Genomic DNA, 22,623 nt, shown 5'->3' on the forward strand with positions numbered 1-22,623 from the left:
TCTTGGTCCAAATGTCAAATTTGTAGACTTCTTCCCCGCCTGTTCCTGTTACTCTCTTAAAAGCTGCCACATCATTTCCTTCACTGCACCGGTTTTCTATCCTGTTTCCCAGTGTTTAATTTTGGATGAACATTCTTGATAATGAAATCCATCCCTTCACTTTGCTAGTATTCACACACTGTTTTACTTGCAAGTATTTATTTGAGTGAATTTTTGTTCACAAGAAAGTATACGTGTCATCAGTGGGAAGGAGTGCATTTGTGAAGTATGTTCATGGCCATTTTGAAAAGCTCATTTTAATATTTGTACAAAAGTTTCTTCAAATAAGTTATGAATTTCACAACTTGGGAACCAAAGAAAAAAGGCATTTCCCCTGTTTATAAATCCCGTTTATAGGAATTGGAAACAATACCACATGACTTAAGGAACCAAATCACACACTGCACATAAATGACTACTCATAGGATTCATTTTGAAAACGATCCATACGCTGATGTTTGTTTGTACAAACTATTTGTCAAGTTCCTGAGCACAATGAACACATTTGTAAACCGCAACCTGATCAAGTATAACTTGTGAAGAGAAAAAGCTAAATGTGTCAGTTGTCCACCCACTTCTAATGTGGATAACGTACTCTGCTTAAAAGACTGACCTATGAAATTGGTACCGGTCCCAGTACAGAGTCTTGGGGGACCTAAGTTTAAGTGCAATCATGCTTAACCTACTGCTACTTTCCTGTCCTTATTCCAATAATAAATCACCAGGACCAGATAGTATTTACTCAAGAGTTCTGAAGGAACTCAAAGATGAAATTGCAGAACTGACTGTGGTATGTAACCTACCACTTAAATCAGCCTCTGCACCAGATGACTGGAGAGAAGCTAATGTAACGTGGATTTTTAAAAAGACTCCAGAGGCGATCCTGGCAATTACAGGCCAGTAAAACTAACTTCAGTACCAGGCAAATTGGTTGAAACTATAGTAAAGAACAGAATTCTCAGACACAAAAATGAATACAATATGTTAGGGAAAGAGTCAACACTTTTATAAAGGGAAATCACACCTCACCAATTTATTAGAATTCTTTAAGGATGTCAGCAAGCATGTGGACAAAGGTGATCCAGTTGGTATAGTGAACTTGAACTTTCAGGACACCTTTGACAAGGTCCCTCACCAAAGGCTCTGAAGCAAAGTAAGCAGTCAGGGGATAAGAGGTACAGTCCTCTTATAGATCAGCAATTGGCTAAAAGACAGGAAACAAAGGGTAGGAATAAATGGTCAGTTTTCACAATGAGGTGTAAATAACGAGGTCCCTCAACGATCTGTACCCGGACCAGTGCTGTTCAACATATTCATAAATGATCTGGAAAAGGGATGGCAAAGTTTGCAGGCAATACAAAACTACTCAAGATAGTTAAGTCCAAAGCTATCTGCTAAGAGTTACAAATGGATCTCCCAAAACTGGGTGACTGGGCAACAGAATGCCAGATGAAATTCAGTGTTGACAAGTGCAACGTAATGCACATTGGAAAACATAATTGCAACTGTACATACAAAATGCTGGGGTCTAAATTAGTTGTTCCCACTCAAAGAAATTTTGGCATCATTGTGGATAGTTCTCTGAAAACACTTGCTCAAAGTGCAGCACCAGTCAAAAAAGCCACTGGCATGTTAAGAACCATTAGGAAAGGAATAGATAAGACGACATAAAATATCATCATGCCACTATATAAAGCCATGATACACCCACACCTTGAATACTACATGCAATTCTAGTCGCCCCATCTCAAAAAAGATATTAGAATTAGAAAAGGTACAGAGAAGGGAAACAAAAATGATTAGGGGTATGGAACAGTTTCCATATGAGTAGAGGTTAATAAGCGTGGGATTGTTCAGCTTGGAAAAAAGAGACGACTAAGGGGGTCTATAAGATCATGAATGGTGTGGAGAAAGTGAATAGGGGAGTGTTATTTACCTCTTCACATAACACAAGAATGGACATAACATAACATATCCAATGAAATTAATAGGTAGCAGGTTTAAAACAGACATAAAGAAGTACTTCTTCACACAGCACACAGTCAACCTGTGGAACTTGTTATGAGAGGATGTTGTGAAGGCCAAAAGTAAAACTAGGTTCAAAAAAGGATTAGATAAGTTCATGGAGGATAGATACATCAAGGGCTATTAGCCAAGGTAATCAGGGACACAACCCCATGCTCCGCGGGGGTCCTAACCTTCTGACTGTCAGAGCTAGGACTGGACAAAAGGATGGATCACCACCCTGTTCTGTTCATTCCCTCTGAATCATCTGGCACTGGACACTGTTGGAAGACAAGATACTGGGCTAGATGGAGTATTTGTCTGACCCAGAATGGCTGTTCTTATTTCCTCCATCTCCATCCTAACCAGCCTCCATTCATTTCACAGAAACAAGGATCTAAGTAATTTCATTGGCAGTGCAATGAACTGCTCTGATTCCCTTAAGGTCCCCATGGAACAAATACTTTTTGAGTGCTTATCATTGCTTTTGCTACCTTTTGGTTTACCATTCTAGAAACAGCTTCTAAATCAACGGAGTGTCTGAGACTTTGGAAGTCAAGATGCCCTGGGTTCTAATTCCACCTCTGCCACTCACTCACTGAGAAACCCTGGGCAAGACAATTTATACCTCTGTACCTCGGTTTACTCCTCTATACAATGGGTACATGAATAGGGAAGCCACCGCATTTCACAAGCAGATGGAAAGGGCCATTACATTATTAAACTGATAATGCAAACATTTATATATCCTCCCTGCAGAGATGTGTCGAGCAAGCCAGGTAATCACTAAGGGGTGCACACCATTTTATGAGTCATCAAGTGATAAAGCTAATATGCCGCCTAAGCTCCCTGGGAGGGAGGTCTCATTTGGCTGCATCAAGCCATTACAGAGTGCTGTAAAATATGTAATGATTTGATCTGCCTAAATACAGGTGAGAAGTGATAAAACCCCATGTTTGCCAGCCCTGGCTGTGTTATGGCAATCTCAAGGCAGGGACTGACCTTTTTATTTATCTGTAAAGTGCTATTCCTGTCAATAGCACCGTACAAATAACATTTAAGCATGCGCATGCCCACACATAATATATAAAGATACAGAGAGGGTGGGAGTCTGGCATGTGGAGGAAGTCAGAGGGTTGGGTTTTTTTTATTGCTACGATGTTTTCAAGCTGGGTCCTTATAGATCAGGATTGTGTGATCGAATAAAGTTCACATCGCTTTCAGATTTTGGGGGGTCTCATTGGTTAAAAGAGGGGGGGGAGTTGGAGGGCCCTGCACACTAGCCCACACAGGTCAAAGTCTATAGCAGCCTCCAATATGAAAGCACTCAGTAGTGCAGAGAGAGAGAGAGAGAGAGAAGGACCTTGATAGTATTACATCTTGATCAAGGAATGACTGATAATATTCCAGTGCACCATCTTTCAGGCCCCTCGTTTGATGACAAAGCACGGCCAACATCCCACATCCATTATCTGCTTCCCTCCCCGAGGCAAGAGCATCAATAATGCTCCCTCTTCCTGTTGATGCCGCATCCCCCTTATGTGTAGCGGAGAGGACACTGCAGATGGCTGGTGGGCATTTCCATACAGCGAGCGCACATCATTACAGTCCGCCAATCTTTCACCGTTCTTCCAGTGGGTCCTGCTGTTACACAGGAGTGTGTTTTTTAACTATTTTGTGGCCTTTAAAAATGTCCAGCCTGGCAGAGCTGGGAGAGAGACCGGCGAGATTCTCGGCCTTCTTTAGCGCAGGATCTCCCTTTACACCTGAAGGGGAAAAGCAATGCTTTCAATTACAGCAGGTGAAAAATGCTTCAGCAATTTGGCACAATCACCAATGTGGTTTTTTTTTTTTTTTTTGCTTTTAATTAATAAGGAGAGTGAACGTCCTCGTTCTGTATGGTTCATCCAAGAGGGCTAACAGTTTGAATTTGAATGCAAACATCTTCAAACATCTGTTGCCATAATTTGGCTGGATTAACGGTCTAGTTTGCTAGACCATCTGCCACTCTTCAGGAAAGTAGTCAGTTCCTAGCATTTTCAGTCCTGTCAGCACTTCATTCTGCGTGTGAGGCTTGGTGAGTTCTAGGTCTCAGCCATGCTGGGATTCATTCCTGAAAAGAAGCGATGGGCCTGAAGCGCGTAGAGTTCAGATCCAGATTGACCCATCCCCCCAACCCCCATAAATTCACAGGCATTTTGGATCCAGGGGTATGGTTCAGTCCATGAGCCAGCCACAATGGATCCGGATTCTGATCTGGATTTGAATCCTGACTTTCACAAAAAATTGGGGTAAAGTGTTCAGATTCAGGGTTTGGGTTTGTATCCATCTCTACCAGAATGTGCTCTACAGAAGCCAGTTGGCTAGATCGAGACAAGCCCTCCTGGGATGGGAATGGGGAAATTTGCAGTTGGTCAGTTCCATATAAGGAAGATGTGCCCAAAGGGCGTGGGGAATGGAGCGAGGGAGGTGTGGGGAGCACATTTGGAAGGAGCATGAACATAGCCTTGTCCAACCACCGCAAATAACCAACCAGCCCTTGGCTTTCCACATCCGAAAGTTCTGTAGCCACTGTTCATCATCTCACACCTGCATGACTATATGATTCCACCATTCAGTGCTTGTTTCACGAGTCCAAAAGCGATGGTCCACCCTCTGCAGCTGTTCTGTGAATGCCAAAAGCAATCTAAAGTTGCTCCTATCCATGTCACGCAGAATGTCGTGTGCCTGCGAGTCTCCCTTAGTTAGGAACTTCATGATTAAATGCACTGCCATCTGCGATGTCTTCATGACAGTTAACAGAGCATAGGAGAGGAGTGTGGGATCCATCCCTTGTCACAAAGATGCCGGGGTGCACAGCAAAGAAGGGCCATTGAAAAATGCTGTGAAAGAAAGCCAGAAGCCCATGGAGTGCTGGGACAAAAAGCAATGCATCACGGGACATTTAGCACTGTCCCAAGATGCGCTGCAATCCTCTCGGTCATCCCACAACACCTAGTGACAGAACGACTGTGGGATAGGTACCCACGGTGCATTGCTCACACTGTCGATGATAGTGCCCCCACCATGGACGCGAGCTGCTGACAGAGGGAGCAAGTGTGAATACAAAATTGCGATTTTTATTATGTTGAATTTTGGGTGTCGACATCACTTTTGGCGACAAAACTTGTAGTGTAGACAAGGCCTTAGTCCAGGTGTTTTTAGCAGTCTTCCTTCCTGGGCAGGCAAAGGTGGAGAGTCCGGATTGATCTACTCCCCAGCCTTAAATAGAATCCACATAAGGCGGGAACCCTTTGTTTTCAGTGGAAAAATACTAACAGTGTCCAAGGTAGTGCTCCGTACCAGGTGACATCATCAGATGACCCTGCAGTGTCAAAGCAACATCCCAGGAAGCTCCTCAGGAAGGTGGGAGATTAGTATAATCAAAGTTCTATTGTCCTTCTTAAATGGCTCATTTGGGATGATTGCCTACTGTGGGTGGGCATTCCCCCACATACACACACAGTTGTAATTGTTAGAGTGTCAATATTCCTAACTTCAGATACAGAAATGTTACACGTATACAAAATTGTATAATCACATTCTGCAAATCAACCTTTTCAATGATACCTGACATGACCCGTCTTGCATAAAACATATCTTAGTTATGCCGTATTTATATCATAACCATATTTTTATGAAGAATATGGGGTGCAGCGTCACAATGATACGAAGGTTTGGAAAGGCCAAAAGGAGCCAAACCTTCAGATAACAAAGATAGGATCAGAGAACACATCAGCCAGAATAAATGGTCAGTGCTGACCAACTGGCTGGATCTAACTCTGTTCTCAGATTTTTTTCCCCCTATCATTCCTCTATAAAAAGGTTTTATAGAGGAAAGAGAATGGCCAAGTAATTTTTGTTTGGCATATGTTTCAAATGGAAACAATGGATGAGACCCCCTTGTGCGACTAGCCAGTTGCTTAACGCAAATACTGAGCAGTGGAAACCAGTCAGAGCCTTGTGCTACCCCTTGTTCCTCCTCCTGTTTAAATTGCATATGGGCTATTAGATATGTTAGCGAAGAAGTCATAAGAACATAAAAACAGCCGTATTAGGTCAGACCAAAGGTTCATCTAGCCCAGTATCTTGTCTTCCGACAGTGGCCAACGCCAGGTGCCCCAGAGGGAACTAACAGAACAGGGAATCATCAATTGATCCATCCCCTATCGCCTATTCTCAGCTTCTGGCAAACAGAGGCCAGGGACAACATCCCTGCCCATCCTGGCTAATAGCCATAGTCTGAGTGGGTGTCTCTTCTGCATGCCAATGACCCAGCTGAAGGTGCAACGTCTGTCAGTTTCTCCCAGACATTGGTCCATGGAGGATGACTTGCTGGCTGAGGCTCAGCCCAGACATGAATGAGACAACCCCCTGTAGGACAGGACAAGCAAACAGAGGCAATGCGAAGAGTATCCACATCCCTATTAGTGGAGTCTGGCCTATCACTTTCTTAGACTGCAAGTTCTTCTGGGTAGGGGCTGTCTTTTTGTTATGTTTTCACAGTGCCAAGTAAAATGGGGTCCTGGCCTCTAGCTGCTACCACCATACAAATTATTGTTGTTCATAATTAATAATCCCGTATGTCTAAGGTTCTCAATCTGGAAAGGGTAGAATCTGCAGCTGCTTCTGGATTTCCTGGTAACAGCAGTTTGTCAAGGTCACAGTTTCTCATCCACCTTTAGCAACTAAATTGCATCCTTTACTCTCAGCGGCAAACATTGTCATGGTTATGCAGGCCCTTGGCACTTCCCAGTTAGATTACTGCCACCTGTTCTATGTGGGGTGGCACCATCAATCCATTGGGAAACTTCACCTAATACAGAACAAAGTAGCCTATTCGCTAAGCAGTTTCTCAGCTAGAAAGCACATCACATCTATTGGCTACTGGTTGACTTCCAGCAGGAGTTTGTCGGGTTTAAAGTCCTAAATGACAGAGGCCCTGCTATTAGAGAGAGCACCTCTTTCTGTAGGTCTTACTATGACAGCTAAAGTCATCACAAGGTCTTATGCTATCAGCCCACTGTGGTAGTCTGCAACCCTATGTTCATCCTTTTTCATCATGACAAATTGTGTGCAAAGGATGCCTTGTGAGGTATCATAATCCGCTGAATATTATTGTCCCGGTAAAATGCATTAAGGTTGTATGTAAAGTTATAAGATTCTAGTATATGATGTTGCTGAGATGTTCCAAGTTTAGAAAAACAGCTTCAGACCAGTACCCCAGAGACAAAAGGCTAGCCAACACCTCAGCCAGGTGTCAACAAAAATAAAGTGGACTATCACCTGGTTCAGTGGTCATTCTTTGGCAGGAAGAAGGGGGTGAGCGAGATCTTTATATATTGGCAACGGAACAGCTGGGGGTTCCCATGTAAATGGACTGGCTGTTGCCTGAACCCCATCTGTAGCTGAGTCTCAAAGGGGAAGAAAAGATCTAAAAAATAAGGAACAAAGGCCCCAAATCACCTCTCCCCCCTCATGTCTAGTCACAGAGTCAACAATGCTTGGAAAGACAAAAGAAGCATCACTGAACCGGGGTAGGGGACCTGGCTGAAATTCCAGTCAGACCGCTGTAAGCATGTGGAGAGAAAAAACATTTTTGCTTTAAATTCATTTAGTTTGTTAAGTTAGGTATTAGTTTGAGTTTTACCTTTTATTTCTTTGTAACCAATTCTGGCTTTCATGCCTTATTACCTGAAATCACTTAAAATCCATCTTTCTGTAGTTCATAAACTTGCTTTACTGTTTTATCTAAGCAGTGTGTTTGGACTGAAGTGTTTAGGAACGTCTATTTGAGATAACAGAGTTTGTACATCTCATTTTCTATTCACAAAATGACAGACTTTCTATGAGCTTGTATTGTCCAAGAAGGCGTTGGGCGGTACAAGACACACATTTCTGGCAACAATTCTGGGACTGGGAGCTTGCTGGTGTCGCTCTGCAGGAGTGGCTAGCTAGAAGCATTCATATAATTTGGCTGGGAGTAACTTTGCATGCGAGAGGCTGTGTGTGAACAGACTAGGAGTGAAAAGCAACAGAGGGTCCTGTGCCACCTTTAAGACTAACACGGCTACCCCTCTGAGTCTAGGAGTGGTCGTTCTCAGAGCAATGCAGTATAAAAGACACGCCAGGTTGGAGAATTAAGGGGACACAGCTGTCCATCAGGCCAGATTGTACCCCGGGGAATGTCACACCCACTCCTGGCATAGATGGCAAATATTCCTTGGACATTGTTTGTAGAGCTATACAAAAGCTTCCATTCCAAGTTTCAGTCTTTTAGTTCCCAAGGTACAAAGAAGCCACCTGGATAGAATCCTTCAATCTCTTTAGAGCTTCTCACCTAGAGGAGGCAGGCTTCCCATTGGAATGTTTGATCCACTGATTGAACAGTCACCATGGCTCAACACAGGAATACAGTAACATCAGCCACAGCTGGGCTCTGCCTCTTCCTGCTGATGAAGTTAAAAGCACAGCCTGTCAGCCATGAGGAAAGTAACAGAACGGCTCAAGCCACCACACATTTAATAAACAAGAAATTCAAATCTTGGCAGAGTCCACTCAGCCTTCTAAAGTAAGGGAATTAAGTTCCGTATACATTTAATGGGGTGGGCGAATCATTCAACTAAGGCCTTCAAAGACTGAGGTCATTTCTGGTCTGCCTGGATACGAAAGTTGCCCAACTCTTTTCATAAGATAAAACCAGTGCCCTCTTCCAAATTAGTAGGGGCTCAATTCAACCCTGGTGTAAATGGGAATGACTCCAGGAAAGTCTTTTTTTCACCAGGGCTAAACTAAGCCCCCATGATCCATATTTTATCCTTGATGTTGCTGGAAAACTCCCATTGACCTCTCTGGAAATTTTAAGGATAAAATATGACCCATAGTGTGGGAAACAGAGGCTATTAATTTGCCCTAACCTCCTAAAAATGGACCAAATTATGCTCTGCTCATCTGAATGGGAGGTGTACCTATGAACTAGGAATAAAGGAACTGGGAACAAAATTCAGCCTGTTGTTCTTTGGGCCATATCTACTCTTGGTTTTATATCTTCAAAGAGATCGTCTGAGCGCGGTGATTAGAGACAGGATTCAGACATCACGAAAACAAACAGAAACAAAAGGTTGCAGCATCATTCTTTGCCGGCGAGATAAGCTAAGAGATGGAGAATCAATGTCCATGTTGAACATCTGGATGTGAAGGTTTGTCTGCCTAACACCTGTTGCCTTCTCCAGTACTGGGGGAAGGAAAGGTCAGTGTCATCAAAGCAGTGAGCAAAGTAAGCCAGTTAATAGAAAACCGGTTTCTAATTGCTTTCTGTATTATAGATATACCTTCAACCACCTGAGACCACCAGGAACCCATTCAAAGCCTTGCTTCCCAGCTTACACATAAGCCTTTCATGTTTTATTATAACCCTGTTGATTTTTGCTTTCATTTATGCGTGGAAGAAAATGGATGTTTTTCTCTTGCCAACACACAAGGGGACATTTTTAATCTTATATCTACATACACCAGGCCTGCTTCGGGAAAAAGGACCATCTCTCTCTGTTTCCATTGTTTGATGTTTAGTACACATGCGGATGGGCGTAATACACCTCCAGCATGTTCAAAGGTGAGGTTCACTTCTCCCTCTCTTTTTACTGTGCGGTATTGATGAAGGAAATGATGCTCATGCTGTTCATCTCTGAGGGAGTCTTGGTTACATTATTTTTAAGTATCACTTACAGCTTTCCGAAATCTAGCTTTCAGGAGAGCTTCAAATGAATGTAATGAGAGAGCAGAAAAAAGTCAAGTAATAAGACACTCATGAGCAGAGTCCTGCAGGAACTAGCTACAAGCTTCCTCCTTATCTCACCAACACACCACCTATAGAATAATGGAGTGCACCAGGAAACCAGGTCAAATGAAGTCACAGCCTTAGGTCTATGCAATCAATACAGCCATGTAAGGTCCCAGAGTTGCGGTAGTCCTGCAATACACACAACAGCTGACCTGCCAGCCATAACCCTTTCTTCAGTATCCCAGCCATGGCCCTTTCTGAGTCACGCTAACAGGTTGCAGGCTAAATTTCCCCAATTATGGTTATCCTTCTGGCTTGGAAAGTTGCACTTTAATTACACCCTGGGGCTTCCCGTCCAGCAAGGGATTGTATTAGATGCTGCGGAGATTCACAAGTTGAGGAGGTGTCATCACCACAGCGCAGGTATCGGCAACCTTTGGCACGTAACTCGCCAGGGTAAGCACCCTGGTGGGCCGGGCTGGTTTGTTTACCTGCCGCGTCGACAGGTTTGGCCGATCGCGGCTCCCACTGGCCGCGGTTCGCCGCTCCAGGCCAATGGGGGCTGCAGAAAGCGGCGGCCAGCACATCCCTTGTCCCACGCTGCTTCCTACAGTTCCCATTGGCCTGGAAGGGTGAACCGCGGCCAGTGGGAGACGCGATTGGCCTAACCTGTGGACCCGGCAGGTAAACAACCCGACCGGGTCCGGCCCGCCGGGGTGCTTACTCTGGCGAGCCACGTGCCAAAGGTTGCTGATACCTGCCACAGCCTTTGGGGTAGGTTGCACAGTAGCAGTTTTCAGCTAAAGGGGGCTGTTGGGAGTATGGGGAGATCTTGGTTTTGCAGTTAAGGCACTGGACTGGGACTCAGGAGATTTAGGTTCAATTCCCAGCTCTATCTCAGACTTCCTAGTGTGGTGATGGGCAAATTACAATCCCTCTATGCCTCAGTTTCCTATCTGTAAAATGGGGATAACTATCCTTCCTTTCTGCCACCGTGTACCTATCTTGTCTATTTCAATTGTTGGCTCCTTAGGATAGAGCCCACCTCATTATGCGTTTATGCAGCACCTAACACAACAGGGCCCTATCTCAACTCTAGGCAATACTATGTAAAACAATAATGGTCATAGCTGTTGGAGATAGAAAGGATCTGAATTTACTTCGCACAGGGCCTCTCACACCTAGGGACAGCTGACTATACCCTGGCAACCACACAAAGGCTGCTGAGATTGGAATTCCAACAGGAAGTGCTGGCAGCAGACTGTCCACTCCTTACTGCCTTGTGTATGTGTGGTGGGGTCGAGCCAGCTACCGCACTCTTGGAAGACCCTTGTTGAGCTGGGGCAGGTGGCCTTGCACTGTACTTGTGGACAGCTGGAATGCAGCCTCTTCTCCCCCAAGGCCAGCTGGCAATCGGAGACAGCAAAAATGCTCCACCTCAGTTTACTGATGTTGGGGAAATTAGTTTCCACTTTTCCCTTCAGCCAGCTGATCTCAGGGAAAGTCACCCCCAGCTCTTCAACGGTTGCAGAGATGGACAACCTGGAGTCTAATGGAGCCCATAGTGCTAGCTCTGGGGGACAGAACCGGGTTTCAGTTAACCAACAGCATCTGTTGAGCTGGGTTTGGTTAAATGGATTTATGCTACAAGGCCAGATTTTCAGCTGGTATATATCAGCATTGTCCTATGGAGCTATGCCAAGTTACAGCAGCTGAGAATCTAGCCCAGTGCGATTCAGGTTTCCTTTGATATTGTATACTTCTGCCAGTTCATTTCTCATCACTGACTATTAATATTCAATATAAACAGCTAGCACCTGGATACCAGTGACGGGTTCTTTAGAAATGCCGGCAAACCGTCCTTCCATGCATTCTATTCTGTAAACAGGTTAGAATTACTCCTGGTGTCTTAAAGCATTTCCTCAGCATGTTGCAAGGTTATTTCAAGAAACATCCTTTATCCAAAATGTGCAATATTGGCTTTTAATGCTGATACAGTAGCATCGTCTCAGAGCCGGTAACATCGCAGCAAAGGGTAGCAGGCTTCGGGGCTTTGTGTTTGTGGATCACGCTTCTCTCGCCCTGTCACTCCGCTTGCAGCTAACTTTTTTTCCGTTATTTAAATGATTTTAAACATGAAAGTAGGCCACGGAAAAGGGGGTAGCGTTGTTTTAATAATTAGCAATTATGATAGCTGCAATATTAATTGCATATTTCCATAGCAAACACCCCCCTGGAGGGGAAAAGCGAACAGTGGTTAGAGACTGCCGAAGCCTAAAACTGGAATTCCTAAGAACAGAAAAAAAAGAGAGAGAATGAACTTCTTACATTTGAGTAAATTACTACAGGGATTCCTTAGAAACCTTTAATTAGCCCTGCTCTGCTGTAGCATTGATTGGTCTGCAGCTCATCAATTATTCAATGGCTCTGCTCTTTATTTTCCTTGATTCCCTGCTCTCTCCCGTATCTTTTAGGTGAAAGAGAATGTTCTTAATCTGCTGGGGCATTTCTGTTTCTATGTCATGAAACCACGAGACGCAGGCCAGAAAGCCGGTCTCTGTTTCCTACAACCAGCCCAAACCCGTCTGGGACCCAGTCTGATTTTCACAGCTCTCCCACAGTAAAGTGATGAAATGCGACTCCCACGAGGAGTCTATTTGTGTTGCACTCACCTGGATTTTCGTCATGCAGTGGGAGAGTTTGCCTGATAGGAATTGTGTGGTTAAAAGAAGATCTAAAACTCGCATCTTGTTCCATTCTGGTTATTAGAGATCCCATACCACTTCACTTCCTCTTCTAATAGTCATCCCACATAGCAAAACAGGTGTTGAGGTTCCTCCTAAGAGATGGCTGCATTTCAGTCTGAAGAGTGATTCTTGTGTATGCATAAACGTGGATCCATTCAGCCGACACAGAGTCTCCAATTCTGCCCTGGAGTAAGCGTGTTCAGCTTCCACTGGACTCAACTGGAGTTGCACCCTTTACTACATTTGGCCCAGAAAATTTGGAATCCTTCTGAATGAAAGGAACTATTCTCGATGGGTATTACATGACAAGTATCACTTATTATAGGGAAAGGAAAAGAATGACAAGAGCTGTCTTGTGGTTGGAGCATGGTGCTGAAAGTTAGAAGCCATGGTTTTAAGTCTCAACACGGCCACTCACACATCAAGTGACCTTGGGCCAGTTACAATCTCTTCATGGCAGTCTCCCTCTTAAAATGGGGATAATGCTACTTATCCATCATTAATTATTACTTGTACTACAGGCGAGGACCCCACTGAACTAGGCACTATACAGACATATAACAAGTAGACAGTCTCTACGCATCATACTAATCTTCCTTTGCAAAGCATTTGGAGCTACTGGGATGAGATGCATGCTATAGAAGTGCAGACTCTTATTTACTATTATTAACATGGACTAGCACATGTTATGACTTGCATCTTCATTCTCTGCAGATCACGTGGCAGGACCTGGTTTGGGGATTTTATAGGCCAAGATTGGCCTCTTGATGGCTGTGCACTACACTATCCCATTAATTCTAGTGGGATTTACACATGTATTGTGGAAAGAACATGCATCCTATGGATAAGTTCTTATTTGAATAGTGCAATAATCACATGGTTAAACAAAGGGGCTAACCAATGGGCATGAGCCTCCTCCCATTGGAGACAATGTCAAAGCTCCCATTGACTTAGTAAAAAGCAGAATTAGGGAGTTGGGGTGGTATTTTTCAAAAGTGCCTATGGCCCAGATCCTCACAGGCTTTTAGGTACCTAACTGCTACTGATTTCAATGGGAGTAGGCACCTAAGTATCACTGAGGATCTGGTCTGAAGTGCCTCCCAAGCTCTGCATCTAACTCCCTTAGCACTTTTGAAAATCCCACCACAGCATCTGAAGCTGTGCTTCTGCCCTCAGCTCCATCAGTGCAAATCAGGAGTGAATCTGCTGAAGTCCACAGAATTACAGCAATGCAAGTGAGATCAGGGTCAGAACCTCAGTCTCAAAAGTCACAAGAGCCTCACAGATTATCATACTGAAGTCAAAAGAAGAATATATACTGCCCCAAATATGTATTCAACAAGCTACATCATTCAGAGATTTCACGGCCGGCAGGAACCATTGTAATCCTCAAGTATGAACTCCTGTATAAAATATGCCACAGCACCTCACCTAGTGGTTCCTGCATCAAGCCCATAATGCCCTTTTAATCATAATACACTGGCCTTTAAAAACGTTCTGTGCTGATCCTCAACACTCTCTCTTCCTCATGTTACCCTGGGTTCCAATCCCAGACAAGCATTCCAAAAGGACAATGGTTGCCTACCTAGATATCCCACTGATAGAAATCCTCTACTAGATGGCCCAAATGTAACTGTCTATCCAAATCCAATGGAGCCATTGCAAAATTGTAGCCTTGAAATGGAGCACCACCATCGCTCTCACATCTTTAACCAGCCACATTTTCCTATAGAAAATATGACCCGCAAGAAACCATAAAAAACTCATTTCTCTTACCACTTTCCACCTGTTCAGAGAACAGCTTTGCTCACTGTATGAGTGTACACATATTAGCCAGTGTATTTCCTCTCCTATTTATCCCTGTGAATTTATTCTAAAGCTAGCTTTTGGAAACCCATAAGTAGGATGTAATTCCACAGATTTTACGTCTATGTTTTGCAATGTGGTTATTCTACAGTAAAGAAAAATACACACGAGCAGAAGTGAGTGTCTGCAAATGAGCAACTGGGAAATCCCAGTGAGCAGCTTGCTATGAAAACAATAGACAGACCCAGGTCTGAGAAATCCCAGCCAGTTTAAGCCTCCGCCCTTCCCCCCAAACGTTAATATTTTGAAAAAGTTTGGCTAAGTATTCCCTACCTTGTAGCTGCTCTATTGTCTAACTCCCTCTGCCGACACACCATCCTCCCACATGTACTCCCTTAGAATACAGGAAGGATAAGATACAAAAAGCAGGAGAAGCTTATAGGAGGCTAAAGGATGAAAAGGAAGTCACTAAGTCCAGGCCTGGGAATCAGCTGATTTGAGAGGGTGGGAGTGAGGGGCATCAGGTCACTATTCGTATCGTACTTTCATATAACACCTCTCCAACTGAACCACTTTATTACGTCAACGCACTGCACAAATCACCGCAGACTGCACTAAAATGCAGTCACCTCAGGGTCTGTGGGGGTTTTTTGGGAGGGAGGAGTGAAAATGTTCAAAACTGACTCATTTTGCAAATTTTTATTCAATTTTTCTAAATCAAAAACATTATCCACATTTTTGACAGACCAAAGACCATTTTTCATGATCATTTTATGTTTTCCGATCAACATTTCCCCCTAACAAAATTCAAAATGAGGCACAATATTTTTGTTGGAAGAGACTAAACATTGTCAGCAATTTCTCTCCCCACCCCAAAACAAAGGCCATTTTCAAAACAAAACAGAAAAACACTTTTCCTTTAAAATAAAAAATCAGCCAGCGACCACCTGCTGCCTTGGCTGTGGTTATTGTCCTGATTTGAGCTGCACTGTCAGACAGAGAAACAAGGTGGGAGAGGGAATATCTTATCCGACCAACTTCTCTTGGTGAAAAAGAGACAAGCTTCCGAGCTGCACGTCCTTCTGACCCGAAAGAAGAGCTCTGCGGAGCTCAAAAGCTTGCCTCTTTCACCAACAGAAGTTGGTCCTATAAAAGATATTCTCTCACTCACCTTGTCTTGTTAATATCCGGGGACCAACTCAGCTACAACACTACAAGGGCCATATACCGAGCAGAGGCAGCACACACGACCGGTCCAAGACTCCTCAGGGGACAACTAGTCATAAAAGCCACAATTTCTTGTCTTTTAATAGAAAAGATGGTGTAAGTACTTTGTGGAGGAGACATTTGGGCGATTGCAGGATAATTTAATAGTTTTCTTAGAGATAGACTGACCTGGATTATACACCCTTGAAGGGAGTAATAACTAGGGCTCCCTGTTTGTCACGGAGGTCACGGAAGTCATGGATTCCGTGACTTCCTTCGACCTCCGTGACTTCTGCAGCGGCCAGTGTGGCTGACCCCAAGGCCAGCTGCTTGGGCGATCCTGGGGACAGCCACACCGGCCGCTGTCCTGGGGATTGCCCGAGCAGCGGCCGATGTGGCTGGCCCCAGGTACTGGGGTGGTGTGAGCAGTCGTAGCTTGGCGGCTCCTGGCAGTTGTCCCGGGATGGCCGGAGCAGCCTCTGGGCCCCTGGGGCACCCCCTCCCCCACAGCTGGTGCCACAGGCTTCCCCACTCTAGGCCCCCCCAGATTTAATCCGGGGTATTTATGGTACATGGACAGGTCACAGGCCGTGATTTTTTTTTTTCTTGCCTGTGACCTGTCCATGACTTTTACTAAAACTACCTGTGATTAAATCATAGCTTTAGTAATCTGTACCCAAGCCACCTGGACCTTGGTGCACAGAAGCGATTGGGTGCAGCATGCCGCTCTCTGGAGCAGGTGGGGAGTGGGCAAGGAGAGGACGGAGCCCTGCTCTGACCCTATGGACTAGAGAAGATGGCCTGATAGATATTTTCCCTCTAATTTCTAGGATTCTATGGTAATGACCCTATGATTTACTTTCGGCAGCACTTTTCTTTTTTTACAGTAGCCTTCAGCATAAAAGGGAGGGGGGGGGGTTCCTCGAAAGTATTGAGCACAAGAAAGTGTGTGCACAAGAAAGTCAGTAATTAATTTTATATCCATATAGTTCCAGAGACACTAAGCTCCACACACTTTTTAAAATGCATCCTGGATAGTCAGAACGGAATATCCTACAGTCCCTCTGTCATTCTCACATCCAGCAACATCTTTATAAAAAAGTTACTTCTTCCTATAGAAACACTGAACCCTTTTCCCCAAGAGGGGGATGAGGGAGATAAGAAATGATCTATTGACTATGAATTTCATTTATCTTTCCACCTTCCTCTATTTAAACTATTAGGGGAACAGCTTTGCTCACTATGTGTGTGGACACATATTAGCTTGTGTATTTCCTATCGTACTTATCCCTGGGAATTTATTGCAAAGCCAGCTTTTGGAAACCCATAAGTATGATGTAATTTTGTGGATTTTATGTTCTGTTCAATGTTTTGCAATGTAGTTATTCTACAAGCCCTGGAATCTTAGAGAAAAAAAATGAAACAGCAGCCTTAAAAAAATAAACGCTTGTAGGAACACATAGACCGTACATTTGGCTTGTTTACTTGTGCTACTCTAATACATGGACCCTAAGTGTGTTTGATCTAACAGTAAGTATTCTCTTTAATTGTTGATGTGAGTGGTCACAGGTCCCGAACAGAGCCCTCAGACCGCAGTCACTACCCATCAGCTTGCTGGTACCAGCAGGCAGTGTGGACTTCTGGATCCTAGCTCACCATAGACACAGCCCACAAAGCTCCCAATTGGAGATGTCTGGCCTCTCTGGCTGCTACACTGGACAATGCCTTCTCAGCCAACTCCTGAGCAATGCTTTGTTCCAGATTACTGCCTTCCTGCCCTGTTCCTGCCCCTGGTCCAGGTCCCTGCTTCTATGCTCCACCACCACTACTGATTCCAGCTCTGACCTGGGGCTTGACTCCTGACTGACTCCAGCTCTAATCTCTGGCTCCTGATCACCACTGCTCTGACCACTAGGGTGTGACTGCCTACATCCCAGTCTACAACAGTTGAGGGCTCACCTTGGTGTCTAAGTCACTCATCCTTTGGCTTAACAGTTACTGCATTGGTTAACTAGCCAGTACAATACATTCAACGTGACCATGCACTGTCCTGTAACTTCATTCTGATTTGGTTTGGAGACTTGCGCGTCAGGAGCTGTGTGGTAATCAAAGAAAAGGATTCTCCATTCTCTCTCTCTAGAGCTGGACCACACACATCAAGGTTTTCGTCCTGATGCACAGACACACATGCACGCCAACCCCCATTAGCGTTAATAAATACCACACCTAACGCCACATACAGAAAGAATGGCACGAGAACATTAGCCAGATGGTTACAGTGCTGGGTATACACACAGCCCTGCCTTTCAATGGACAGAATCATCCGTTCTCAGCAGTGTGCCACAAACTATAGGAGGCAGTTCTTTAGCTCAAGCAACGGAGGCCTGGGCTTTTGGGGCAGGAGGTTCTGAACTGTACCCAAGCTGTTGTCACGACGCTCCAAGTGCCCGCAATGTGCAGCAGCTAGGAAGTTTGTGGCTAGTCATGGATTCATTTAAAAAAATACATATTGATACCGGAGCTGGGCTTGAGCCATAAAGTTCACTGTCAAATCCAGCTCTGAACTTCCTCAACGTTGGGGTGGTGCTCCGCTTTCTGATTTTGGACTGAGTCCCTCTCTAGCTTAGAGGGTACAAGCCGACAGTCGTCATGCGCACCCCACTCTCCTGGACGCAGCAAGGAAACAAATCCTGTTCAACCTGAAAAAAACACCTCTGAGATGCAGACCGCTCCAACAAGCTTTGGATGACCTTGATGCTAAATAAAGTGCTGTGAATTGGGAAAGCACTCAAGGCCAGGAAGTTGAACACTCTGGGGGAGACACCAGCTGGACAACAATGAGCAAGTTATGGTATCAAGAAGTTGCATACAGAGGGTCATTTAGAGGCTTCTGATTGCACATTTCAAATTTTAATGGTGAAAGTAGTTAATTATTGGAACAACTTACCAAAGGTCATGGTGAATTCTCCATCACTGACAATTTTTAAAGCAAGACTGGATCTTTCTAAAAGATCTGCTCTAGGAATTACTTTGGGGAAGTTCTGTGGCCTGTGTTATCAGGAGGTCAGGCTGGATAATCACAATAATCCATACATTCCAAAGCCAGAAGGGATCTATGAAATGTGCATTCACATCTTTGAAAATATAGGCCAATTATACCGTGAGACCATCTTCCTGGCCCATTGTTCCGACTAGATCACCCCTCTGAGCCCCTCAACTGCATCACATTCAAGCTGCTGCTTCTTGCAATCACTGTCCTTCCGTAGTCCCCTCTGTATCATGTTGTGTCACCACCACAGTCCTCTCTATTCCACCAACCAAGCCCTCCTCCATTACTTATTCATCCACTTCTTCCGCAAGCACCATCACTAGAGCTGGAATGGAAGAAAACAATTCAAAACTTTCTAAAACATTTTAGCTTCAAAGCTTTTCGAAAATCATTTGTTTTTATTTTGGGGGGTAAATTTTTGTGACATTTTTCTGAACTGAAAATGTTCAGGTTTGGTGTTTTCCTTTCTTCTCCCCCTTCTTCATTCTCCCCCTTCACCTCTGAAAAAGGGGGACAGAAAAACTAAAACTAAAAGTTTGTAGGATTTTTTTCAAAGAAATTTTATTTTAATTTTCTATTTTGTTCACCCCCTCCTTCCCCAACAAACCAAAACTATTTCTACCATGACACCACTGGAAAAACTGACCAGAATTAGATTTGGTCAAGGTTTTTTGACCAGTTTTTTTTTTCTTTTTTTCGCAGGAAAATGAGTTTTCATCAAAAAACAAATGTTTGCAAGATATTTTTTGATAAAATTTTTCAATGGGAAATTTTAAAGAGAAACTAATTTTTTTCCACTTTGTTTTGAAATGAAATATTGTATTTTGTTCTCATTATAGAAAACTGAAAAAAAAAAATCAGATGCGGGGGGCGGGTTCCCTCCTCTTTTCTCCAGCAAATGAAAGAAATTTTTTTTAAACATAATCATCCTTCGTTTTCTTTTTCCCCACTCTGCAGCATCTTGAAACATCCTCAACTTTGGAAAAGTGGCACAGGGTCTAAAGGGAAAAAATGAAACACTGCAACTTTGTCAGTTCTCCAAGTTAAAGAATAGAAAAGGAAAAAAGAAAAAAATGGGAGCGAATTAACTTTGTGGTACTCTGTCACAGGGATCTCCCTAAGCTACGCAGTGCCCCATGCTCTTTTCCCTGTTTCTGTCAGCCCACAGTCAAACACCAAGGCTGTTTTCCTTGCACCATGTCTACCTTTTATTCCAATTCTTTTGCAAACAGAACAAGAGACAGACCTACTGCAGCAGGAGCTTCCCACACAGCTTCTGACCTTCACACAGCTCACCCTCTGAGCTCTTCCTTCCTGTTCCTCACACTTACATCCTCCTAGTTACTGCCAGTTGTATCAACAGCCTAGAAATTACCATCCAGCAGCTCATAATCCCCCAACACAAAGTGCATAACTACTTCCAGCTGAGCCTGCAGCCTTTTGTACGATGCAAGCAACGTCAGTGATCAGAGTGCTGCTGGCACTCTGTCTCACACAGTGCCGGAAAGGGGGGCAGAAAGGAAGAAAAATTAAAATTCCCCAAGCTTTTTTTTTTTTTAAATAAATTATTCCATTTCAAACCCTTGGAAACAAACAACTGCAAAAGTTTGAAATATTCTGCAAAATCGTTTTTTCTGTTCTTCACTCAGATCTAGGGTGACCAGACAGCAAGTGTGAAAAATCAGGACAAGGGGTGAGGGGTAATAGGCACCTGTATGAGATAAAGCCCCAAATATCGGAACTGTCCCTATAAAATTAGGACATCTGGTCACCCTACTTAGATCTACTGCCACCTGAGAAGGGGGCAGACGGCAAGGAAGGACTTTTGGTAACTAATTTATTGGTTGGTTGATTTACATATACCTTATTGAACAGGAATAGTCTTGAAGCCGTATAGCTGTGCACCTAGCTAGTCTATCTGAACACATCCTTCCGGTCACCGTTACACCCTTATACCTCAGAGAGCTAACACGAAGGCAGTGATCTCAACCCACCGCAGCCAAGCAATGCAGAGTTTGTGCACATCCCATGGCCCAAATCCCATCCCTCCAGCAGAACCAACATAACAGAGTTCATCTGAAGCAGTGACGCAAGCCACCAACAACTCCCACTCCACCAAGGGGCCTACAGTTGTTCACATTCTCAAAATGGGCACGGCTGACGAGGGAGAGGACAGAGCCAGGACAACTAGGAGATGAAGTTTCAGTTCATCACCCAGCAGCCTCCACCAGTGGAGTCTTGTGGAGCCCTCTGAAGAACAGCAGCTGTCCTCTGTTAGGCCTTGTCTTCACTACAAAAAAAAAAGTGTGTTCTTAACTTGAGTTAGCTAAGCTACGTAGACCCCTAGCAAAGGCAAGGCCTTAGTAGAAGCCCCAGAGATAGGATGACCAGATGTCCCAATTTTATAGGGAAAGTCCCAATATTTGGGGCTTTGTCTTATATAGGTGCCTATTACCTCCCGGCTCCTATCCTGATTTTTCACACTTGCTATCTGGTCACCCTGCCCAGGGAATACAGATTCGATTACAACCCTCTGGTAGGGTAAATTCTGCCAGAGGGGAGGCAGGCTACCCATGGAAGTGCAACTTTCATACACCATGGAAGTGAATCACGACCAAGCTCTTTAACTCACCACATTGTGCCAGGATCTGCAGTGGGGGATTTCATGTACTTTATTGTCGCCGCTATTCCTAGTTTTACATTTGTACTGCCCCAACCAAGATCAGAGTCCCCTTGTGCAGAGCACTGTCCACACACATAAGGCAGAACCCCTTCCCTGAAGAGCTTGCAAGCGAAATTGACAAAGGAAGAATTGTTGAGGCACACAGATCAAGAAACTTGCCCAAGGGCACACAGGAAGCCTGTAGCAGAGCTGGGAATTGAACCTAGCTTCTTCCAAGTCCCAACCCAGCACCTTACGTGGAGGACCAACCTTCATCTCACAGCGTTGTGCTGCACAGCATACACACAAGAGGGTACGATGAGGGGCAGTGATTCCACCTGCCCGAGTTTAAGGCAGACTCAGCAGTCCCTGACAATGGCTCCCAAATTCCGACACCCGCAGGAACCCTATTACCCAAGCAAACAAACAAAAAGCATTCTGGTTTAAGGTCGTCTTGGCTAGCTCCACCAAGAAAGACTTCAAGGAGAACATACAGCTCATAAAAATTTAATACTATATGTAACAAAGCAAAATGAATATTTAATCGGTGCTTTTATGTGAAACCAGATAACAAAAACAGTTACACACAGAAAAAAATAAAAACCCACTAACGTTTGATAAAAACCGGTGCTGAAGCAGTTAAGCTATTGGCAACAAGCGGCTCCTAATAAACACTCAGCTAATTCTGTAGGAAAAGCACTAATTAGAAAAGCAATAATAATCGGTGTAATTGCTCTAAATTACCCTCCTAACAGAGAAGTGTGTTTGGATACTGAAACGCAGCTGCTCCTACTACGTACAGTAGCTCCTAGCCAAGTCAGCTTTTCTTTTCTCTGCTGCCCTCTTGAGGTCCAGGGGGAAAAAAGTCATCTCCTCCCATGGGGGGTGGGGAGAGACCCTCTGGTGTCCAAGCAACTGACTTTATAAGAGGAGACGGGAGGTAGGAAGGGTCCAGGTGGTTCACATTAGCACTGCAAATTTCCAGCCGTACAATAAATAAAATAAAGAAATGGATAATACAATTGCTGCATTTCCTAGCTAAATGTGAAAATCTGTTCAAATCAGCCCTGTTGACATTTTGAAAAGAAGTTGAGATAATTGACTTCAGTGGGATCTGCTACTTGGTCCCTCTTAAAATCCAGTCCCAGTCCCTTAAATATGTGTCTAAATATCCGGGGCAGCTTTAGCACAAGTTCATGGATTCAGTTGCATCCACAGGAAGAATGAAACCAAGGGTGCCAAACCTGAGTAGTGCAGCGACCCTGTGCACCAGCTTCCAATACCACTCACT

This window comes from Trachemys scripta, chromosome 6 (assembly GCF_013100865.1).
Source record: "Trachemys scripta elegans isolate TJP31775 chromosome 6, CAS_Tse_1.0, whole genome shotgun sequence".
Taxonomy (NCBI): Eukaryota; Metazoa; Chordata; order Testudines; family Emydidae; genus Trachemys; species Trachemys scripta.